Genomic DNA, 17,107 nt, shown 5'->3' on the forward strand with positions numbered 1-17,107 from the left:
CAGCAGGCTCCCACCCCCTACCTGCTGAGGCACCAGAATAAGTAATCTTAAAGCCAAGAGGCTACTTTTCCATACTAGAGATGGAGTTTTCAGTTTGACCAACCGGTCATGGAAGTCTGGAGAGATAGGGCTGGGAGGAAATCCCGTAATTTCCTTTCCAGCAAGCAGATGCTCCCTCCCCAGACAGCACATAACAAAAATAAGAACTTCTTTCAGACGTTTCCTTATCAATGGAGCAGCCTGCCTACACACCCAATACCACCAGGGAATGCTGAGAGTGGGAACTGGGATGGCTGGACAGGACAGGAGGAGATCCCAGCATGGGAAGGTGTCCAGTCTTGCCACCTCCAGGCTGCACAGAGATGCTCTTTTAAGAGCTGCCTGGATTTGGAGCCTCCCAAAACAGAGTCCATTTCCACATCACCTTACTGAGCTTATTTGCAGCTGCAGGCTCACTGCAGCAGCAGTATTTTGCTTGCAAGCCAATACACAGCAATGTTAATAGGGTGTCTGAAGAGACATTTTAGTTGTGAGCTGTTGTCTTTCTTAGCTGAAAGCACACCAGTGCACCCATAAAAGTAATATAATCTCAGGACCAGGAGTGCTGCTGCAAGGATTGGTTAGAGCCAGGATGATGTTGCTGTATGTTCCCGGGAAAACCCCCAGAATGACTGTGCAAGAGCCACTAAGCCGGGTACAGGGCTCAGCATGGCTCTCACTGAGGGTCTCCTGGGTCTCCTCTGCTCTCACAAGCACTTCCGAGGTTCTGCTCAGTGCCACCTAAGGCCAGAGAGCTGAGTCCTGCTGTATTATTAGATCCACCACCTTAACCATATGTCCATGCTGGTTAAAGCACAGCTCTGGGACCCCAAGGTCTGAGCTCTGGTCCCGAAACAATCTTTCTGCATAACCCTGGGCAGGAGATTAAACATTAGTGAACTCCAGTTCTCCTTCTGCTAAACAAGGAGTACACGGACTGGCAGTGCAGTGATCCAGAGACTGGGCAGGGCTGGACACATCAGACACACTGATGGATGTGCATACACTGAGTAAATAACAGTGTGACCCTCTAAATGTCACTGCCATGCAATTGAACATTATACTTTGGGGGCATCAGATGGATGTTTTAGGCAACCTAGCCACTGCTTAGCCTAAACATTCTGTGTACTTGTCTGTAGCCTCACAATTCCTGTGGTATCTCTTACAGTCTACATAAAAGCAAGCAGAAAGAACATCCTGCCTTGCTAATACATCCAAGCAAAGCCATTAAGGTATCCCCAGCTGCAATCTAAAACCATGGGAACAGGCTGACAGCCCAGTGCTGCTGCTTCCTCTGATGTCTAGACCTCCTGTGCCTTACTCTCTCCCCTGTGAGACCTATTGCAGGAACAAGAGTATTAGTTATGGTCACCTAGCAATATAACTAGGTCTTTGGGGAGTCTGCAGCCTGCCTATCATGTGGAGCTCTAGCCTGGAGGATCTGCTAATCCACCCGTGCTGCTCAGCAGAGTGTGAGAGAAGCTTGCACACAGGGAATGGAAGGCAGCTCAGCCCCAGAGGCTGAGTACTCTGACCCTGGCTGAATCATTTCACTCACTATTAAAGCAGCTACATGCACAAAACCTAGATACTGGCCAGGGAAAGCTCACAACAAAGCAGGACAAATAGGGATAAAAATGAAAACATTTGTCCATAGCAAAAGTGTCAGGCTCCACCAGGCAAGATTCAGTTCCACACGAGTGTTAAATAACACTGTTGCTTATGCCATCCATCATCATGCTGAAACCATGAGGTGCCTCCAATGTCAGTTTGAGCTGGTAATGCCCATTTCAGACTAGACAGATGGGACACAAGGACCCCTTAGAATGAGCTGGGAAAGCTGTAGGACCTGTCCCTAGACAGACTCACAGCTGCAAACACCCGTATGTCTCCACTAACTACAATGGAGTTACTCCAGTTTGTATCAGATGAGAATCTGACTCAGAACTGCATTTTTCTACTCTCAGCTCATAATATTTGGATGGGATCTTACAACAGGAACACAAACAGCTCGAGTCACTCAAACCTCGAAACAAACATCCCCTATCCTAAAGTATTTTTCTTCTGCATTTGGGGTGGCTCAGGAGCACTGGTGGGGAACCAAAGCCCCCAAGTCTAGACAAGGTGAATAAATCCACAGCTTGTCGAGCTGGCAAGGCAAAAAGGCCTATTTGTCTTCTGAATGAATAAAGTTCAGTTTAACCTTTGTTCCACCACACTGCAATTCTGCAGTGTGGCAAATTCTTGCAATGGGAGCGGAGGGTATCCAGCAGGCCCCAAAGCTGTACTTTCGGATGAATTAACAAAAAATCAGTGTTCTGTGCAAACCTCGTCTGACTGGAAGCTGAGCTTCCTAATTGAGAAGCTCCTTTTTCCCCCCTCAATTAGAGAACCTTCAGAATCCAGCTCCAAAGCCTTCATTCTGAAGGACAATTAGCCCCATTCCCAAGATATATCTAGCCCAGGTGCCACACTGCCTCCGCTCTGTGTTAAGCTCATGGGCTGTAGTGATAAGGGGCTCCCAGGGAGTGGGATGGCCATGAAAGATTCAGGTTTCAACACTATCAGCACTGAAGGCTTGTTCCAGCTTTCTGCCCACATACAGCTCTAAATCTTCCTCTATGATCAACCAGGCAAGCCCAAGTCACGCAGATTCTCCCGCCCCCAGCTTCTCCTTCTCCCATTTACTGTGCACTGGAAGCACATATATTCATAACATCACATTACATTCACTGAGCTCACCTGAAGATCACAGAATTGGTTAGTTTGGAAAAGACCCTTAAGATCATGGAGTCCAACTGTTACCCCAGCACTGCCAAGGCCACCACTAAACCATGTCCCTCAGCCACGTCTGTTAAATCCCTCCAAGGATGGTGACTCCACCACTGCCCTGGGAAGCCCATTCCAATGCCCGACAACCCTTTGGTGAACACATTTTTCCTACTATCCAGTCTAAACCTCCCCTGGTGCAGCTTGAGACTGTTTAGTCTCGTCCTATAGCTTGTTACCTGGGAGAAGAGACCAACTCCCACCTCACTACAACCTCCTTTCAGGTAGTCATAGGAAGTGATAAGGTCCCCCTGAGCCTCCTTTTCTCCAGGCTAAACCACCCCAGTTTGTTCCAGTTACACCTTGCACATGAGGTAGCATGAGGTTATATTGCTGAAATCAGCTCCTGGACTAACCACACATCCTTCGGGGCAGCAGTGAACAGTGATGTCAGTAATCTGCGGGATGTAATTGCATTGTAGGTGCTCCTATTGCTAGCAAATGAACTCCTTAGTTTGAGCACTTTCAGGTTTTGTGGGAAAAAGGCTGCAAAGGGAGACACGCCATCACCTGCAAGCTGTGCAATCTACATGGATTTGTTCCTTCTCTTCCTACTCATCCCATCCCTGCATCCTGGGGGGAAGCCAGGAGAGCAGGACACTACGAAGAGATATGCAGAGATGAGGAGTTACCGTCCTCCTCTTCCAAGGATGAAGGAAAGCTTTCTACTATACAGTAGTAAGGCCAGAAGGAAAGACTGGTCTCAAGCTATGTATGAGATGGATGTACTGGAGGGAAATGGTTACAGAAGCAGAAAGGTTTGTGTGCTTAAGAGGTTGTGAAGCTCATTACTTTTGTTAGAGTGCTCTCTGAGTGGCATTACTGGGATTATGCTCTATAAAGAATTAGATGCTCTTCTGCTGTGCTTCACAGTGGCTATTAAGAGATACATTGCAGGCTGCCAATTCGTTGTATGAAGCTATTTTAGTTTTCTTCAGAGGAAACCAATGCCTTTTCAACAAATAAAGGAAAAGAGAAAAAGAAGAGTTCTCTTTTCTTTCTGCCATTGTTGCTAGCGAAGACAAGGACCTCTAGCTCTCCTCCAGGCTGGATCCTCAGGCACTGTACACAGGATCAGGTCATTGCCTTCAAAGCCTAACTACCTTATGCCAGCTTGTGATTTGGCCCTGTATATTCAAGCCCACTTCAGCTCTTCCCACAACCTCACTTGCTATTAACTCTGCTGAGCTGTGGCCCATATCACTGTTTGCTCTGATTTTCCTTGATGTTTCATCTCTCTGACCTGCTTTGGAAGACATGATAACAGCTTGCCTCCTTGAAAGTCAATAGTTTCCTTCACATCAAAGTAAGCAGCAAGGTCAAGATCCAGCTGCTACTAACTGATAGCTTTAAAACAATAGCTTTTGGTGGAGACCAAATTAATCTGCTCTGAGCTCTTCTTGGGGATAGGTGGGAGGAGTGGGTTGAGAATGGGTCTTTACACCTTCTACTCAAAGCAGGCAGCCTGCTTTGGTGACAAACTGGGATAAACAGGAGAGTGCTGATAAAAGAGACCAAGGGGCTGATCACAGAGAGCACACAGACAACCCGCTGTTTCCCACAGGAACTGATCCAATACAAACATTTCTTTAGAGACTAAATGCTTTACTTCTGCAAGAAAAAACCCCCTCGAAATCTATGTATGACACAGCCATTGTCACAACATTGTGTTTTGTTACTTTGATAAGGCTGCAAAAGGATGCAGCCTAAAAAAAAGGCTAGGAGACCATAATGTAGTGTGTAGGGTCCTACAAACTGCTGGCTTCCAACACTATCAAGATACAGGTGGGTGATGTGGGTTAACTCACATATAAGCATACGACATGACCAAGTTACACTCTCAGAGATTTAATCAATTCATTGTGCTTTAAAGCAAGCGTAAAAACACGCAGGAGAAATACTTGGACCAGGAAAAGAGCAGCAGAGCCACGAAGGGATCCCAGAAGCCATCATTTCTGCTGAGCAGCCCAGTTTGGTTTCTCAAACCAGCTCACCCAGCAGGCAGAATGACATGGTGTGACTGGCAAGAGTTCCTCAGAAAGCACTCACACAACCTTCATCACAAATAAGCCTGCAGAGCCACTAGAATACACACATCACATGGGGCTGTTTGTTGTGTGCTGCTCCCCATTAAATCTGATCCTCCAACACCCTCCCAGCAGCTGCAGCTAGTGTGGGTTGGAGCATCCTCCCCCTTCCCCACCGGTGCCTTCTGATACCTGCTCAGGTGCAGAGCTGGCTCCCTCCAACCTTGGAAACGAGCCTGAACACTTCAATAGGGTGTCCACGGAGAATAAAGCAACACATGACTCTGGCCCTCAGTATGGGGGAGTGAGCAGCATGTCTCTCATCAAGTCCCTGTCTGAGGGGTTTCACTGGTCCACACTCTCAACTTGCAAGGTTGCCTCCTGAGCAGCTGCTGAAAGGCAACTGTCTACCATTTATATTGAGAATTCATTAAAGGCAGTTCTTTATCCTCTCAGGAATCAGTCCTGCTTCCTGGCAGACAATAACACGCGAGAGCTGCAATCGCTGACAATATCAATTATTTAGTTTTCTGCCAATTCCTATTAGACTTTTCAGGCTGGAAAATTTACACTGTGTTATTGAATTAAAAACCAGCTAAAAGCTTTAGGGAATCCAAACTAATTAGCCAGTGTTTGTAAACCCCTTTGTTCATGGTAATTTGTTTACAAGAGTAGCTCAACCTTTTAATTCTGGGCACACTCATAGGCCATGTTCTGTGCCATTACAGGCAGGAGATTTTGTTTGGTGTAAGAAGGGCAAGTGTGGGGAAGGTAATTTTGCTTTAATGAGCTGTGATGACCCTGCTTGGCACTGAGTGACCTTAAAATATGTGTGTCTATAATTATAACTAAGAAAAAAACCCACACTCCAGATGCTTTGAGTGGGCAAGAAATCATCAGCATCCAATTGTGTCAGCAACACAGCTCTACAGCCCTGACTCTCACTCACTCTTCAGCCTCTTCTAAAGATCTCAAGATAGCTCTTCACCCTCTTGCCTATTCCTATCTGTTTTCTCCTGCTTTAGACTTGAAAGATGAATGCTTTAGTTACAGTAGAACAAGAGACATCCACACTTGCGATGATGATCCTGTTATGCTAATTTGCACTCATCTCTCTTCACAAACTTCTCCCCCTCTGCTGTGCTCTGGGGCTTTGAACAGGGGCCTGTAGGGACAGGACAAGGGGAATGGCTTGAACCTGCCAGAGGGGAGACTGAGATGAGCTCTTAGGCAGAAGCTCTTCCCTGTGAGGGTGCTGAGGCGCTGGCACAGGGTGCCCAGAGAAGCTGTGGCTGCCCCATTCCTGGCAGTGCTCAAGGCCAGGTTGGACACAGGGGTTGGAGCAAGCTGCTCTAGTGGAAGGTGTCCCTGCCCATGATGGGGAGTTGGAACTGGATGAGCTGTTAAGGCCCCTTCCAACCCAAACCACTATGGGATTCTATAAAACCACTGCTTGGCAGGAGCACCATCAACATTTTACAGGTTCTTTCCCTGTAACACAAGAGTAAGGGTTTCATTTTGGAGGAAACACCACGGTTCTGATTGATGGAGGATATTTAGTCCATTAAGCAGGAAGCTGAAGCACACTGTTTGCATTCTCTTTTGATCACTTTACCAGACTGAGCTATTGGGCAGAGCTGTTCCATGGGAACTGGGCAGAAGTGTTTGGGCTGAGATCCCAGGAGTAGGAGGTTTCCTGCCTGCAGTCTGTGACCGTCTCTCCTTATGCAGCAATGCATGGACATGTAAATAAAGAAAGTAGCCAAAGAATGTTTCCCAGCTGCATCTTGTTTCTTCAGTGAAAAGCTGATGGCCAAGGCTTCCGAGCAGACCTATCCAAAATCAACAGTGAACATCTTGACATTCGCCTTGACATTGAATAGAAATTCTGAGTATGTTCATTTCTGGGGTAAGGGGTGGTTAAGAAGGGAAGACTTGAAATAGGAAGAATGCAATAAATTCCTAGTTTATTTTGAACTCAGTCCCAGTGACAGCTACAGACTTACAGCAGCATGCACCGCTTCTTCACACCAGTAACACCAGTTCAGCTGAGTCACAGACACACCTGGGTATCTGGGCACAGCATGGTCTAACCAGAGGATAGACCAGACCACTGTTTTCCCCCAGTCGCTGGCACTGGTTTGCTGGGTCTGGACAAGGTTGATTTTCCACTTCATTGTTCTGTTTTCCAACCTGGAAACTGCTCCCAGCTCATCTTCTATCCTATGTCTTACAGACACTTTGAGGTCTGCATGGGGAGCACATAGCTGGCTGGGGCTCGGCGTGGCATCTGACAGCATTGCATTTAGCTCTGCTTTAAGGGCAGCTGAACATTATGTTTCAGTAGAGCGGCTGATTTAATCTCTTTAGGAATTTTGTTATGAGGCTCAAATAGCATCCATAAAAATGGAGATGGGCACAACTGTCCCTCAAACATCCAGGTCTTCCAGACCACATTTAGTTAAAATATCATTAACTGTGCAGCATGTCTGACAAGAATGTATGACAGCACTAGCCATATGGAAAGCATAAATATTAAATGCTGGATATTGCAGCCATTTGCAAGAAACTGCATTAATCCCTTGAAGGTTAATGAGAATTATTCATGTGCATCTGAGGGAGAGAAGTACTTCACTTTAGAAACTGAACAGCTTGACATGCCTGATTTTTCACTTACTGATAAATAGGGAAATGGGAAATGGATGGACATCTCAGCACTGGGCCGGAGTGAGCGGCTCAGGAAACAGCTCACAGGTTTGTTTTCTCAAATCAATATTTTACATCATTAAGATTTGCAGTTCCAGGAATGAGAGAAACAATAAATCCTGCCTCATCATAGACATTTGCCACTGTGCAGATATCCCTGCAAGAGGGGAAACGGACATCAACGAGTCAAAACAAACCTGGTTTGTTTAGTAAGTCCTGAGAGAAGTAAGGAGGAATCAAAACCTGGGTAGGGCCTGGTCTGAGACCACATGTAAGAGGGAAAAGACAAGTGAGGCAGAATTATCCTTGATGGGCAAGATCTCCAGCTGATACGGAGACAATCGATCACACTATTGAAGCATCTCCCCAGAAAATATTGATAGATTTCTGCAAAGAGTGACTCATAAACTTGATTTCTTGGAATCACTGTTAAAACTGTTTCAGATAGTTGTTTTAAAACAGTTTTGTTTTGTGCAATGCAAGTGCTGGGAAGCTGCTGGGAGAAAACCTGGGAGCATCCTGCCCTACATCTGCACCAGAGCAGCCCCGTGCTGGTGAGCAGTGATGCGTGTGGGTCAGGAGCAATCGCACATACAGCCAGCTACCAGTCCCAGCGAAACCTTATGGAATCATGTTCAGATCCACAGGCGAATTCAGGCTTACCGTTATCGTTAGCTGGGCTTCTGAGGAATTAATGCACCTGATTCCTCTTGCATTGCCCAAGGTCAGGAAAGCAGCTGAGTGAGAGTGTTTTGCATTCCAGGTATATTCATAAACAGCATCTGAGGGGTTAGTTAAAGGCTGTAGTTAATCAGTCTGCACAGAGTATTATAAGGCCAGCAGATGCACAGGTTGCTAATGAATGCCTTACGATATCAACTACCAATAATGCACGCAACCATTTGATATAACACATATTATTAACCACCTCTGTAGCAGCTATGCCTAAGCATTTATAAAACCAGCAGTAATGTGAATCCTCTCACAAAACCACCTAATCCATGAGACTGGGACTCACTGACCCAAACCAGGCTGCTCAGGAGGAGACAGGCAGGAGGCCTCTCCCCTGGCCAAAGGGTAGCTTCTCTTTCAAGACTGTCTCATCACTCAGAGATTTGGCAACCTGTGAACTCCAGCAGAAGAGCTGTGCTCTGTTTTCACTGTCAGACACAGCACACAATCCCTGTTAGACCCTACAAAGGAAAACACAGCTGGTGATTCTGGACTAGGTTATATTTTTATTCTGAGTCATTTACCACCTCCTTTAAATAATCCCCAAAGCCTCCATGGGGATTTCCTGCTACAGCTCTGGACTGCTCAGGAGCGTGTCTGTCTCTGGCCTTTTCCTCCTGCTTTTCAATTTCTCTTCTGGCCTGCATCCATCAGAGCAGAGGATGTGCTCAAAGTCACTCAGAGGAACATTTTTAGGCTCTGGGGATGATCCACAACTGATACAAAGCAGAGAAGCCATGTAGAGGGCCACTGGGTTGTAAAGTTACAAAGGGGAATATCCCACTTTTTTCTTTGTGCAGATGTGGATGGTTTGGGATATCAATGACCAGACTTAAAGGATGGGTGCTACTGTTGTGTAAAGGTATTTCATGTGAGACACACCAGCTCTCACTGTATGCTGCTTTACCTTATGTTTTGGTGTTCCATGAAGCCAGAGGAAAAGACTCGCTTTGCCTAAAATTCTTTTGGAAACCCACAGATAGGGGGAAAACCAACAAGAAATGGAAGTAAAGCCAATCCACTCCTTCCTCTGCTTTGCTGTAAAATATTCACTTGACAGGTTCACAAGGTGAACCCACTGTGAGCTCCAAGATCAGAGACACAAGGGGAGAGGAATTTTCCAGAGCTGTTTAAAATCCATAGTGATAATAACCTGCCAGGAAACCACGTTCCTTACCTCGGATCTGTTATGACCTCTTTGGTAGCAAGGGGGCAAACAGAAAGTCATCGGATCATTCACTCCCTTACTGGCTGTTGGAGGGGCTGCCCAGCTGTGAGGAACTGCAAAGCTCTGCTAAAGGCTGCATGCTTTATAGACTGAGGATTTCTTTGTCTCATCGCTCTTTGGCCTCAAAATTAGAGATACCGATCAGCTGTAAGTTTTTAAGCAAGTTCACCTTGTAAGTCACGAGAGAAATATCCCTTTTAGTCAATCTGAAGGCTGTATCTTCCCTCAGCTTTTGTGTCCATACCCAAATGCCATCCTCTAATTTTTCAGATCATTAAAGCTTTCATTTCACTTTGGGGAGAGCAGAACCTGTGCAGTTAAAATTCAAGAAAGCACAGCTCTTCTCTGGGAGACATTTCGTGTGCTGCCCACAATCAGAGCAATTGGTCCCTTTCCATGAGGAAAGCAATTCTTTATGGCAAATTAGCTTCTTCTTAATGAAGACTTGTTATTTTCATTAAGTCAGCACTTTTGGTGGGGAGATTTAATAAACTTTATTCTTCTTCCTCTCACTGTGATAAGGAAATTTAATTTTACTCGTATTATTAATAATAATTTGAAGCATCTCTTGAACATGTATAGTAGGCAATCTGAAGCAGTTTGGTCAGGAGGAAAATCCTCTTTTCTGATAGAATATTTGAGTAAATGGAAAACATTCTATCTCTCAGCCATGGGTGTTGAGAGAGAGTGAAGATACACATAGCAGGGAATACTGACCCTCTGGAGGTGGCCAGTGGCCCACTCATGTCTAAGAACATTGCTAACATTCTGCCTGCCTCCAACACGGTAACCACTGAATAAAAGGGCTGCTGTCCTGAATTCACAAAGGTTATTTTCAAGCACTTCTGCCTGTCTCAGCCAGGGAGAGGTCACCTCAAAGCCCTTGTGCTCACCCTCCTGCAGCCTGGATCCGGGCTTTGGTTGCAATTCTTCGCTTCCCAACAAACCACTGCAATGCTGAACTTCACAACATGATGTTAAGCCACAGTGTTCTGTGCTTTTGCAGAGTGCAAAGCATTCAGTAAGGCATGGGACTAAGCCAGGCAGGTGCAGAACATCACACACCCATGCAGAAGCACCCTATGTCCACCTTTGCTCTGCACAGATAACCCACAAGTGGTATCTGCCACCTACCCACAGCCTCCAGCACATTTCCTTTCCTGGCAAGTGCTTTCTGGGCTATCACATCTGTGTATCATCAGGCAGTGCATTCTCCAGGCTGGCAGACAAAATGAGGCTTAACATACATTGATGAAAGGGAATATTCATCTTATGCAAAAGGTGAATTGGGGATAAATTCAAAAGCTTTCTGTGCCATGACTACAGGAAAGTGCTCCAGAGTTTAATCATGTCTATAGAGAACTCAAAGAGATACAGAAGCTACTCTAAAATAGGCTGTCTCCTAGAGAGAATGAGACCTTCTCTGTGGATGCCTCCACCTGGCCCTGCTGCATGGCTGGAAATTCTACAGGACTCTCACAAAGGAGCAATTTTATTCCCCTTCCTACAATGCATTAGGATAATGGCTTTATCAGCAGAGAGTCTCCTTTTAACAGAACAACAATATTTACAGAGCCTGCAAAAATCATTTTCCCCCTCCCTTGCTGACCTAACTGTATCCTGGGGCTTCACATACATTCAAAGGCTTTTCAGTCACTTTGTATGAACGACGGAGGCTCTGAATGTATCATTTCTTCCCTCTTCAGAGAGGCTTTTCAACACAACACCCTTCATTTCTTTTGGACATACTCTTTTCTCTAAGTGTTATTGGCACAGAGCTGTTGTTCTCCTTACCTCAGTGTTACCAGTCATGCCTTACTGGCTCATTTGGTCCAAACATGATAAATCAATTTCCATCCAATTAGGCTACGCCTGAAGAATTAATTTGCTACACTTTAGACTGTAGCATTTGGTATGTTCCTCAACGCAATTAGAAAACTTTAATTTAATCTTACATGCCCAATATGATCAGCTGGTACATAAGAGAATCCAGTTGCGGCTTGTTCAGCATGCAATGGTAGTTGTAATTGATTAAAATTGGTTTTGCAAGTGTGTCTTGATGTCACGCATAACTTGATTTGCTTTGGGTCTTACTCCTGCAAGCGTGTATGCACATCAGAAACTTTCTCTGTGTGAGCAGCTCATCAAACCCAGCAAGATTTAGGAGGAGAGATAGGTCTTTTCTCCTCAAATAGCATTAAGGGCTAGATGGTAAAGATGCTAGATTGTAAACATGTTCAAGGGCAGGTTGGACAGAGCCTTGTGCAACATGGTCTAGTGTGAGGTGTCCCTGCCTGTGCAGGGGGTTGGAACTACCTGATCTTAAGGTCCTTTCCAACCCAAACCATTCCATGATTCTATGCTACATGGTGAAGATGCTAGATGGATTTTCAAAACAAAGGAGGTGCTCAGGCTGACATTCACAGAGGCAGCAGCAGAGAGGATGCATTCCCCTTGCTTTCAAGATACACTCAAAGTGCTGGGCTGAAGAGCTCAGCTACCTTAGGGCAGCTCTGCTCACAGCAGAGGGTTTCAGTTTGCAATTTCCTCCTCCATTTGTGGTAACAGGAGTTTAGGGTGACTTGCCTTCAAAACACAGTCTGGTGCTTTATGAGGTCTAAGGGCATCCCATCAATCCATGCCCTGCACCCCACAGTGGTGCACAGGGACCACGACCTTTAAAGTGCTGTGAGCGATGCGTATAGGAGAGGCTGATGCTTGTGTGAGACCAGGTCAGGTCAGGAGTGAGCAGCCTGCCCAGGTGGGCTCTGGCAGAGGATGGGACCCCAGCTGCTGCTCTGGCTCCAGCCTGGGCTGTGCTGGCTCTGGGGACACATCCAGAGCCTGGCTGCAACCCCTGGCAGGGGCAGAACACACAGATACGGTCCTCAGCACTCCCATCACCGCAGCCTTGCTGATTGCAGTATTGAAAATAAAGCCACAGAAATCCCATTCCATCACCCATGAATACATCTTGAGAAAAGAGGCCCTAGTTCCACCAGAGACACCAAATCCATTCCCAGGTACCCGGCCACTATAACTGGACCTAACCGAAGATCTAGCATTTTATTAAGAGATCTGGGAGGATATTTCACCCCTGGAAAACACTGTGCAAAACAGCCATTTCTTTGGAACGTATCAACAACAAACCAGCTGCTTCCCTGAGCCAAAAATGACTGGATCAAACCCCACAGCTTCTTATTTTCAGCAGTAGGCTACAGTGTGGAGGTTGACTGTAACCGGACATGACAGAATCCTAATGCCTTCAATTTTACTTACCCACTTCTGAGAAGTGTTTATATTTGAAATCATGGTAAGTTAACATGAGTTAAAGGCACATGCTCTCACCTCTTGATACAGAAGTAATGGATTGTTCCCTGGATAATACCAGGGCTTGTCAGAAATATATAACATAGACACTATGATTTTTCACAGCATGTAGTTCTCACTATGTCAGTAGGTAAGAGAATTTCAGAGAGGTGGGAAAAAAGCAGAAGATACAACATGGAACTATTTTGTCCCTTGCAAGATATGGTGCCTATAAGTTTGCTTCTGATTTATTTTCTCTGTTAAGAACAGAAGCTAGAAGAGAATTTCCATTGCATATGTATGATATACTTTAAAAGACAGGAGGCTTATAAAGTAGTAGACAGCACAATGAGACATAAAATGACACAAAGAATGCCTCTGCTTTGGAAGACAGGTTGGTAGAGTTTGGGAAACAGGATGAAAACCTTACCCAAACCTCAAAATGACTGAGAACCAGGGCCCCTGCTAACCATGCTGCTACTTACAGGAAAACACACATGCTACGTTTCTATAACTACTACCCTACGTATTGAAAAAAGAAAAAGCAGATGTTAAAATGGCAATGATTTTCTGTCCAAGGCTTCATATGTTCTTTCTTCAAATGAAAGCCAGCATTTCAAGCCTCATTGTGTCCCTGCCCATGGCAGGGATTTGGAACTGGATGATCTTTAAGGATGATCTTTAATCCAACTCAAACCATGTTGTGATTCTGTGATTCATTCTCTGCTGGACTGTCTTTAATGGGCAGACTGGCAGGGTGAATAGCCAAAAAAAGAAGGTTCTTTCAAAGTCATTAGTGTTGACATTAAACTGGCAACACTTGCACCAGTCCCTGTGAAGACCATGCTGCCACCTTTAATGTTTCTGATGACACTGAAGAATAACGTACAGCCATGAACACGGAGGTGCCAGCAGTTCTCTTCTCAGGCCAAGATATAATTGCTGCTCCCACAACACCCACAAACACTGCATAAACATCTTTTTCCTCCCTGCTCACAGCTTAGGAACCATCCCATCCTACAGCCTGTCTCTACTTCACTCTCCAGCCACTTGTAGCAAACTGGTGCCCCAGGCAATGCAAAGAATCTTCAGCTGGCCAAAGCTAGGGCTGACCAGGCTTGAGGTGATTAACTTCAGCACCATTACTTCCAGCATCATGTGCCTGTGGGTCCATTCTCCTGGGATTGCAGGAAGCAACCCTGTCCAACAAACCCTTCCAGAAACAGAGAAGCTTTGCTATAAAAGTGGGTAAGTTTGCATCCCACACTCCCACTATACAGAGCTGCTCCAGAACTTACTTCCTGTGATAGCTTGAGGTTTCCAGTTTACTGATTGCCTGTCTATACCTATTTGTTCTGTTCAACAGCTCTTTGCCATCCAGCATAAACTCCCTTTCCTCCCTCTGGGCTTAGAAAGAGCAACCATATCTCTGCTCAGCCACACTACCAAAGCTTTCTGCTTGACAGAAGCTCTTCATCTTCCTGATCACCCTTAACAGCCCATTTCTGAAGCTATTCCAGCACAGGTTCATCCCTCTACAGCTGCCTAACCTAAAAGTACTACTGAAAGCCAGTGTATCTACTACAGGTAGAGTCATGTCACATTTCTTTCTTTCTCTCCATATCGTTAACCTTCAAAGCATGCTTAAAGTTACCCAGAGTAGCTCTGGATGTGTCTCTCCACACTGCAACCAGATGCCCAGGGTGCAGAATATAAGTCAGTCCTGGGTGGGTGTTCTTTATCAGAGCTTTATTCAGTCACACAGTCCCTACTGCTCCCACTTAAACTTCGGCACCAGATTTCCCACCTCTGGGAAATTACACCACTTAAAAAACCCATTTACTTTTCTTTTTAAACAGATACCACAGGATAAAAAGAGACAATAGATGAGGCCAGTGCTCCCACATACAGGTACTCAGATGGTTGGTATGCTGGGGAAAATAAAGGGAAACCCCAGGTGCAGTACTGTAGCAGTTTTTAAGGCTCCTACCCAGCACAGTGTATAAGCACGGGCTTAATGCTGAGCCCTGCACACCAGTAACTTCACTAAAGCATCTTGTTTGAATGTCCACAGGCGAGCCAGCCTGGTGATGCTTGAGTACGAGTCAGGCCAGGTTCCTGGTGCCAAAACAGTGCATTACTGACATGTTCTGCAGGTCTGGACCACCTCTTTGCTGTCCCTTTTCAATACAGCAGTTGTTAATATATCAGGTGCTTCAAACCGTACCTCTAAAATATTCATTTTCCTGAATATTACATTTCTAGTCATATTATTTAAATGTATCAGGAAAGCTTCAACTAAATCTTTTAATCCCATTTGATCTACAAACAGAGCTGCAACATGACAGGTTGGATTAATGCATTTGGCATTTGTGAAATTATAAACCTCACACAGCAAACAGACAGCAACTGCTGCTGCTCTTTCCCTTCCGTTTCTGTAACACCAGGCTAAACTAAAATAAACCCTTTTCCTACATCTACATTTGATTGAAAGATAGACATGCAGGAAAGGGTGAAGTATCCTAAGTGATGGGCTCAGCGGGATATTGAATTTATGTCTACGCTTTGATGCTTCTGGGTTTCGTTTTCTGCTCCTGAGTAGAATTAATTTGGTTCCCCACAGGAATCGATTTGGTATTCCACATAAAACCCCCCATTTTATTGTTTTAAATCCAACTTCCAGGGAAAGGCAAGAGGTCAAGGGGAGACCAAAGGAATGAAAAGTGGAGAGGGGACCTTTTACAACCCAAATTCCATTAAGACCCTTTTTAATATACTAAGCTCCATTTTGTCTGTCTCGGTTTCAAAAAAGACAAGAGCTCTTTTAAAGGGGCCCCTGAATCCTCATTTCCAATTCCACGTTCTCCCTGACAACCCTTTACCTTGTGTTCTTGACAGTTACACAACTGACAGTATTACTTTTCCCCTTACGCTCCACAGTGAGAGCCAGAAAGGAGAGAGCCAGCTCCCCACAGGGTCACATCCAGCATTCCTCAAACCAGTGGGGAAAAAACCCCTTAGCTCCGACCCTGTGCTCCTGCCCTGGCTGTGGTGAAGCCAGTGAGCTCTCCTGAAGAGCCCTGATCCAGCAAAACGCTGCCCAGAGATGCTCATCAGCATTCCCAGCAGCTGTCTCCATGGCGTGGAGGACACTTTCAAAGAGCATAAAAGCAAAAGTATATATGGAACAAAGCAATGAAAGGGAACAAAATAGGGAGGAAGAAAAGGACAAGGCTGTAACTAAAGGGCTTTGTCTGGAAGTTTGATTCCTGACAGCCTGTTCTGAGGTTGCAACATGAGGTTGCTCCAGATTTCTCACTGGTCTGAATGCTAAGTTGATGGTCATGTAATACAAATATCCAGGTTTCCAGACACAGCAAAACCTTTCCTCACCCAGCAATTACACAAAACCTAAGCTAACCTCACTGACAAGCAGCTGACAAGAGATCCATGCATGTGGTGTGAAGAGCTGTTTTACATATCTGTCTGTTTTCTTACCAATATTGTTCCAACAGACATGCCCTTGGGCTACCCGAAGCATCCAGGGCTCATGTCAGAAAGGTGCTGAGCCCCTTGGCCCCAGTACAGTGTTCTTGCCTAACTCTACAGCAATGGGCTCATGCAAAGATGTTCCCTACCTTTCAAAAGCCAGGGTAGAGGGTCCCAAGCCCAGGATCTCAAATCTGGGTCAAGATCTCACCTCCTAAGACTGTCAGCTCGGAAGGACAGAAGAGATGCTTGAAAACTAAAGACCGAATATAACCAATATTTCTCTTCGGCTGAGCCTGCAGACAGCTTGACACAAACCCTATGACCTGTACCAAATTCAGACTGCATGTTTCCTTTGAAATCCACTGTTCTGTTGAAATTTCATCAGCAAAGGCCTCCTCTGGAGGAGGACAAATCCTTTGTCAGAAGTTGTGCAGAAACCCTGTGAAGAGGCAGCAGATCTGTACAGGACACAGCATCAGGCAGGCACTGACTGACCCTTCTTACCTCAGAGGAGCTGCACCTATGACTGTGGCAGTCAGGGATGTTCATATTGGCCCCAAATCTGTTTAATTCTAGGGACTTGGATGGCTTTAATGAAGTCCTCTTATAGCCTGCAATGTGGGAATGACTGCTGTTCTGGCACTAACAGTGTCAAATGGCATTCATCCAAACAAATCACTTCTAAACTTCTAAACCAAATCACTTCTGGAGTCATATAAACTGGGCTGGGTTTATATCAACCAGG

The sequence above is a fragment of the Psittacula echo genome, assembly GCF_963264785.1.
Source record: "Psittacula echo genome assembly, chromosome: 15".
In the NCBI taxonomy this organism is placed as follows: Eukaryota; Metazoa; Chordata; class Aves; order Psittaciformes; family Psittacidae; genus Psittacula; species Psittacula echo.